Source organism: Hylaeus volcanicus, chromosome 5, assembly GCF_026283585.1.
Source record: "Hylaeus volcanicus isolate JK05 chromosome 5, UHH_iyHylVolc1.0_haploid, whole genome shotgun sequence".
Lineage (NCBI taxonomy): Eukaryota > Metazoa > Arthropoda > Insecta > Hymenoptera > Colletidae > Hylaeus > Hylaeus volcanicus.
In genome coordinates, this window is record NC_071980.1 from 12,279,940 (window position 1) to 12,287,691 (window position 7,752).

The following is a 7,752-nucleotide window of genomic DNA, read 5'->3' on the forward strand; positions in this document are numbered from 1 at the left end:
TTCAAATTCTTTTGAACAATACAATTTTCAGTTTGAAGAATTCTATTTCTATCCAAAGAATATTAAAATAAATCTCACTTTAAAGAAACTAATATATTTATTGATATAAATACATAATCTAATCTTTGTGGTAGTACTTATTTTTACGACCTCTACAGAATTTACCACTAAATCTACCTAGAAGTGGCAACGTTGAGAGATATAGACTTCACCAAACCACCCCTTCGCAATCGCATTGCGTGGCTACGATCACTCGGGTCAAAACATCCCCTTCCCCATTGGCAAATCTGCATCCAAACCGAGGATTCCCCAGGTTCGAAGTGACACGCTGGTCACGGCGAAAGGGTTGCGTACAGGCCGCGAATTTCGGTTGTTTCGAGCGTTCTCGGTCGAGCAGCTGTTGTTTTGTTGCGCAAGCAAGCCGACAAGCAACCGGGCGAAGCTGCCTGCAGGGGATTTTCATGGGGGTGTCGTGCAGGCTAGTCGTCCGTCGGTCCGTCTGTCCGTCTCCTCTAAGCCTGAAAGGGTTCCTGTTATGCTCAGGGTTCACGCATGTGGAACTGAAAGCCCGAACGTCCCGCACTCCCATTATATCACCTATCACCTTCGTCCACCCCCTCGAATGCATATGGCCTAGCCATGGTACATGGGGGCGCGTCATCTTGCAGCTTGCGCAATGATCGGGAGGATCCTGACTCCCCCACCCCTTGTCTCGGGATCGTGTTGTCCACAGGGCACGCGTTCACGCGTCTGAAAGTCCATTAACGTCTCGAGCCGTCTCTTTCTGGCTTGGCAACTATCAGAGGGTCGAGAAACGGATCGGGGATGACGCGACACTGTTCTAGCGCGATGGGAACTTTGGTGAATTTCGTAGAGAGGAACAATTTTCGTTCCCACAAGTGTGGGTATGTTGAATTTTATTTTTATTCGTTATTTGAATCTGAAACTGTGGTATCGAGTTAAAATCAATTTGAGCATTACAATTTTTAATTTTAGATATTCGATTTGTTGTGTTCAAAGAATATTTAAGTAAACTGCACTTGTACGAAATTTCTATTGAAACGGAGCCCTGAAACTGTGGAACTGAATTAAAATCCTTCTGAACAATCTAATTTTTAGTTATAAAAATTCTATTCCTATCAAAAGAATATTTAATGCCTCGTTAGTAATGATAAAAGAAAACAATTCAATTTTCTTTTAATTTTCTTCTACTAATATCGGTATGCTAGCTGTTAATTTCTTCTTCATATCCAAAGTAATATTGCTACATTTATTTGTGTTTGTATTTTTATTTAATGTGAAACATTTACATAGTTATTGACACATTTTCTGTAACAAAATATCTTTATGTTTACATATTCCTTTTTCATATTTACTTCGCGCGCTTATTATACCCCTCTCTTCCTAATACTGGTTAACTCTGCGCTTCTTATCTGTGGCTGGCCACTTTAAATTGTAATGCATAACTTCTCATCTCTAGAAGGACCCACTGGCCCTCCTATATTGCATAACTTCTTATCTCTTTGCCGTTTGACAACTCATCTCTGTAGGGGCCCGCTGGCCCCCCTCTAGCTTGGGTATCTCGAGGTTGCTAAGCCCGTATTGTAGCTTACAAAAATACCGCTACAGCCCCTGAGGGCTATTGCTACATTTATTTTGTAATATCTCACCATAAATGTTTTCATTTTTTCCGAGCTTCTCTATGTCTATGCACGGGTAAATAAATGTCTACAGTTGAGATATAATCCCAACCGTTGTTTGTACATTAATTAATCGTAAAAGTCAAAATCTTGCATTAAAAAATAAACGCAACAACAGAACAAGCGTAAATAACACACGTTCCCTTATTAGCGTCTCGAAAGACACGTTCTGCTCCTTTTTTTTCCTCCCCACTTTCCACGGTAATGAATGAATGGTGGAAACAAAAAATGCAGGATTTTGGCAACAGCGACGCGCGAGGGTGAAAATATCCCATTCATCCGCGTGACTTTTTCACGCGCCACGGTCACGTCTGTTTGGTCATTTCACGAATGGCCACCCTCTTTTTTGACCGTTTGACCATATGCGAGCGTGCGAGCAGATTTTCGGGGTCGATCGATTGATTTCGTGTAATAAAAGACAGAAAGACCCCCGTGAAAACGTGAACGACCATGAATGGATGGCTCGTTTGGCTTAGTCAAATTACGAAGCGGTGGCGGCGTTGAGCTACGTTACGTAATGATACGTTAAGTTTGCCCTGCGGGAGAGCTGGACGAAGCCCGCGAAAAAAACCGGAAAATCTATCGATCGGTGGATGTTTTTGGATGCGGGCCACCACGTGCGTCATTTAGTCGTTTGTAAAAATTATGCGTCTTTGATAACGCGGAGGTTCGGTTCGTGTAGCCTTTGGGACTCTTGGTACACTATGAGATAAATGATTGAGAGTGTTTATTGATTGGGTGGATTTATATACATTAAGCGTGTAAAAAACATTCTAGAATATAGCTATGATTTATAGGGGTCCATTAACGTCCTCAGGATCCCACGTAATAACAAAGTAATACATTTGTTATCATTATCTCCACTAATCTCACGTGTTATTCTATTATCGGGAATCAAGAAAATGTTCCTTTTCGTACGTATTATACTTAGCCACAGGTCAGCGTGTACGGGTCAAATCTGTTTGATTACTCGTCCGACGCGGGGTCAGCGGAAAAACAAATGCGGCACATTTCATTATTCCCGACGTTAATTAATTATTCGCCAGCGACCGTCGGAGTAATTAATCCCAGAGGAGAAAGAGATCCTCCGGCTGGGAGTCACGGACCCCCTGACAAATGTATTTTTTTCGCTGAATCGCGGAAAAACCCGGCTAATACGTTCATTGATCGACCCGCTGATCTCGCGCTTCCAAGGACTATCACGATGCTCTTCGGTTCAGCTTTTGGACCTTAGATTGGGTCTTACGCGGGGTTACTTTCGCAAAAATTGGCTTCCATCTCGTTCCATGTAAAATTCCGTCCCAATGTAAACGGCGGAACCTTCTTTCGTTCCATTTACAGGAACCCAATTTATTAGAACGAACAGGGATGATGGTTCGTGCGAAATGGACTGACGACTGTCATTCTTTGTTTTTTTAATATATTGGGTGCAGGTGTTAATTCTGTGCCTCTGTAGGCTAAACTGAATATTTATTTAAAAAGATAAAGCATGTAAAATTTGGTCTCTTGAGTTGTCTACAGGGATAACGAATTATTCGAATAGAAAGGGATGATGATTAGGCGTAGGGTGATGATATGTGTTATTTTTTGAAATATATTGGGTGCAGGTGTTAATTCTGTGCATTTGAAGGCTAAACTGAATATTTATATAAAAAGATGAAGCATGTAAAATGTAGTTTCTTGAGTTATTTACAGGGACAACAATTTATTCGAATAGAAAGAGATGACGATTAAGTGTAGGGTGATTTAGTGTATTATTTTTTGAAATATAGTGGGTGCAGGTGTTAATTATGTGCCTTTCCAGACTAAACCGAATATTCATTTAAAAAGAAGAAGTATGTAAAATTGATCAACCCCTATTAATTATAAAGCTCGCCAACTCGATGTTTATCGTTCCCTGGAACGCACTGGATTGTTCATTTGGAAGGTGGCAGGAAAAAGTCGTTGGCCCCGGGGCCGAAAACCAACAGCTCGCTATCACGGATATATCTTACCGCACAAGGGCCAGTTACAGGGGTGACTCTCTCGCCAGGGAAAGGAGAGACAGGGGTGCCACGGCGCGATGGGTGCATGGAAAAAAAAATCCTGGGAGGCTGGATGGCTATTAATATATTTTTTCTTCTCAAACGCCACCCCTATTTAGCATAGGTCCCGGAGCGGATTCCACGACGCTGTCCCTCGTAACGCAACCCTTTGCAAACACCATGAGAAAAAAACGGTCGACGCTGGTAACCGACGCTCCTGGCGGAATGAAAAACCGTGTCTCACGGTGTAGAGTATTTCTTTTTTTTTTAATTCGTATACCCATTGGCCGGGATCGCGACGCGACAAAGGAGCCAATACGGCGCGTGATATTGTCCACCAGGGGGCGAAGGACGGGGAAAAAAATTGCGCGGTTTTAAAAAATAACGACGCACGTCACGTACTAAAACCACAGGTGCCTCGTGGACGTTTGTTTCGATTTGCTGGAAAGGTCTTGGTACATGGGCAGTATACTTTTGCAAGGTTTTTTATATTATTGTATGTCATAAATGCATAAAATTTGCAGTGTAAGTATATTCATCGATAGATTCTTCATTTTTTAAAAATTCAATTAAGGCAGTGTGTCCAACCGTCCACATACTTATGAACAAGGGAGCACGTTTATATTAATCTCACTCACAATCAGTTATTTTAATTATTTTATTCGATTCCCATCATATTTATTCTTTATTAATTTCACACCATAAGCTGCAAATATTTTCTACTCGAATGATCCAATCCACTCCCGATTCTAACGTCCATTTCCAACGTCTCGTCGAAGGGGTTCGTATAAATCTCGCTGTTAAACGTGCAGCGTGGGTCTCGAATTTCACGTGAGTAATTTTATAACCGTAAATCGACCTTTCAACGATCTTCCGCGAGGACAGAGGACAACCAGGCGAAAATCTAGCCCCGACAGAGGAACGAAGGCGTCCCGAAAGGGGGCCGGAGAATCACTTGCCCGTACCCCATTCTTTCGGTTCCGTCTCCGTTTTCTTTTTTCTTTTCCTCCCGGTCGAGCAAAAACCGTGTGTATAAATCGTATGCAAAAACGAGGCGAAAGAGGCCCCCGAGCCCTTAATTTAGTTAATTTAGATTTTATCCGTTAGCCCCGGAGGAAAAAATCCCGTACGATTCGTCCGAAAGCTGCGTGGAAAAAGGTTGCGTGCTCCTCGCCGGTGAAGAAGGGGTTGAAAACGCCCCAGCAGGCCAGCCATTATTATATACTTATTTAAGAACCGGCCTCGATGGTCCCCGAACGGGACGTTTCTTTTTTTCACCAACCATTGGATGGTCCCGCATTATTTTTTTTTCTCTCCGCTGTCTCTGTCCCAACCCCCTTGTCACCCTTCCTCATCCACCAACCCCGTTACGTCTCCTGTGCCCTAAGATTTTTTCTCCCCTTCCTTGCCCCTGCGCGTTATTCTAATCGGTGTGAAATGATAACCGATCGAGATACAGCACGCCGCGTCTCTCCTGGCTTGTTTTTGTTTTGTCGCAAAAACAAAGTCTCGGTTGCGAGCATGCGCGAAGGTCGAAGGAGACGCGACCACGGTGGTTAAAAGGTAAAAAATTTACGGTTTTAAAATCACGCGAGAAATTATTATGCTCGGGCGAGCTCCAGGTGAACCAACCCCCTCCGCGCGGGATTCGTTAACTTTTTACCGCCGCGACCCTTATCGTTTATCGAGCGTGCGACTTTTTCAGGTGCACCCTTTCTACGAGGGTTTCTTTTGCGACCTTAGGCTAATTTCGGGAATTTATAGAAGAGGGAAGCTTTCGAGGTCCAAGATTATTTATATGCCTAGTAATGTTTTGGAAAACTTTGTCTAGGAGTGCCAAAGTGGTGCTGTTTGTGGATATTATTCGTTTACGTTTTTGTGTATTTTTAAGGCTACTGAAAAGTAACCTTTAAAGGGCCACGACTCAATAAAATTGTTCTATAAATTGATTTTTCTTTTGTACGTCCACTGATATATGTATTTGTATATTTTTATGGCAAACGAAAGAAAACCGAATATCGTGCAATATTGTTTCGCAAATTTTTTTAGTTTGAAACCCAACAAACAATTGTCTTAATTATTGATATCAGAGGATATTAAAGGGGCACACCGCAATGACATTTCTCTACAACTTAATTTTGCTTTTGTATGACCTGTCTATTTCTTTTCGAATTTTGTACATTTTTATTTTATAAACGGACATTCCTTCTTTGTGAAATTTTGAAATGTTATCTCTATCAATAGATATACTTGTTTAAATGTTGAATACAACGTAATGAAAGTTTGAAAACAATTCATTTTACAGTTTCATAACAAATAATCTCCGAAAATATCTCTCTTTTGAACCCGTTGTTGCCCCTGTGTGTTCCAGCACCCCCTTAACTTTAAAAAAAATGAATATTCCCTGTTATATATTCCGCGATTCCTCGTCATATTCTTCGAATAAACCGATTGCCTCAACGAAATCGTGGAAAGTCGCGTATAACGCGTCGATCGGCCGAGGTATCGACGCCATTCATCAATGTTACGACGTCCTCGCGAGCGTCACGGAATTTCGCGAAAAAACCACCCCTCCGGTGGTAGACTCGTGGGAAATCCCAATCGCGAAAGACCGACATTCTTCTTTTTTTCTTTTTTTTTTTACCTTTCGTTTTGTGCATCGTGAAAAATTCTCGGAGAATTTCCAGATTTCGATGGCATTTTTTACCGCGGGCCAGCTGAGAGGAAATCGTGAGAAATCCGTGCGTCGCGTCGCTACCGCGGCGCCAGTTTTTTTTCCCCTCCCTCTTCGAAGGGCGACGTACCCCCCAGGGTAGCTGGGAAAATGACCATTGTTTATTAATTTTTTACAAGCAAACGAAAAGCGATATTAATTTGGGATTCAAGATATTTGTTTGGTACATACATTGACTACTGTTTATTTTTTTTTTTTCAGAGGAATGGGTGCCGATCTCGTACCTTGAACTAGATTTTACGTGATTAGATTAACTGCAATTTCTCAATTAAAATGAATATTAAATTGAATATTGGAAGTTATTAGAATGAACGAAAATCTTACATAATAGTAGCACTTTACAATTATAATTTTCAAAACAATATTTATAACAATATTCAAAGTATTCTAAATTTGTCTACCAGTGAATTAGTTAAAGAAATCCATTTTGTATCCAAATAAATCTGTCTCAACTAGCTCCACAAAAAAAAAATATAACTCCACGAGGGAAAATACCGCAAGTGACCGAAAATCGCGTTTGTTTGGTATTCATGAACGATCGAAGGTAACTGGTATCGATCGATCGGCCATTGTCCGTTGACCCCCGCCCCCCTCCTCTTCTTAACGCATCTTCCGGCAATGGGTGCCCCACGTGCATGCATCATTTGAATACGAGCGCATCCCCGTTCTCCCCTATTATGTGTAAATTGTATTATTTTTACCCCAAATACATTTCGCCCCTAGCGCCTGCGGGGTCAACAGGTCAAATTGCACATGTCCACCCGAAAGTCACCCCCTGTACGCGAGCGCGACACCCCTCCGACCCCTCGACGCCCGCCTGGGGAAAGTCACGTACAATTCGCGCTTGGATCGCCACCCTGGCTTGTCGAGAACGCCAAGATTTTTACTAGCAAAAAAAAAAAGGAAACAGGAAATAAGAGATAATCGAGGCTGTAAATCCTCCAGATTTTTGTCGCGTCACTGTTTTTTTTTTTTTTCGTGGGAAATCGTCGAGAAGGTTCAAAAATAGGAGACTCATGGGGAGATGAAGTTTAAAGGTAATTTGTAGATTTTGCGGATTTTTTATTTACCTTTGATGTTGCGCTTTGTGGAATTATTCAGCTTTCACTTATTATAATTTTACTTTGGTTTGTTGCGTGGAATTGGTTCATCTGAATCTTTCAAGTATAATCTTGAATAAAAATTAAGGCTACTAAGAATTTTATCTTGTTATTCGAGAATTTTTTGAATCCAAATTAAAACTCTCTTAATTCCTCAAGCATCTACTAAGAATATTATTTTATTATTTACCAAT

General features: G+C 41.4%; 1 long non-coding RNA gene across 1 annotated transcript in view; it reads right to left on the reverse strand.

Moving 5' to 3' along the window:
* Positions 1 to 7,752, reverse strand: part of LOC128876167 (uncharacterized) — an 84,251-nt gene that overhangs the window by 17,500 nt on the left and 58,999 nt on the right. The window lies entirely within an intron of this gene.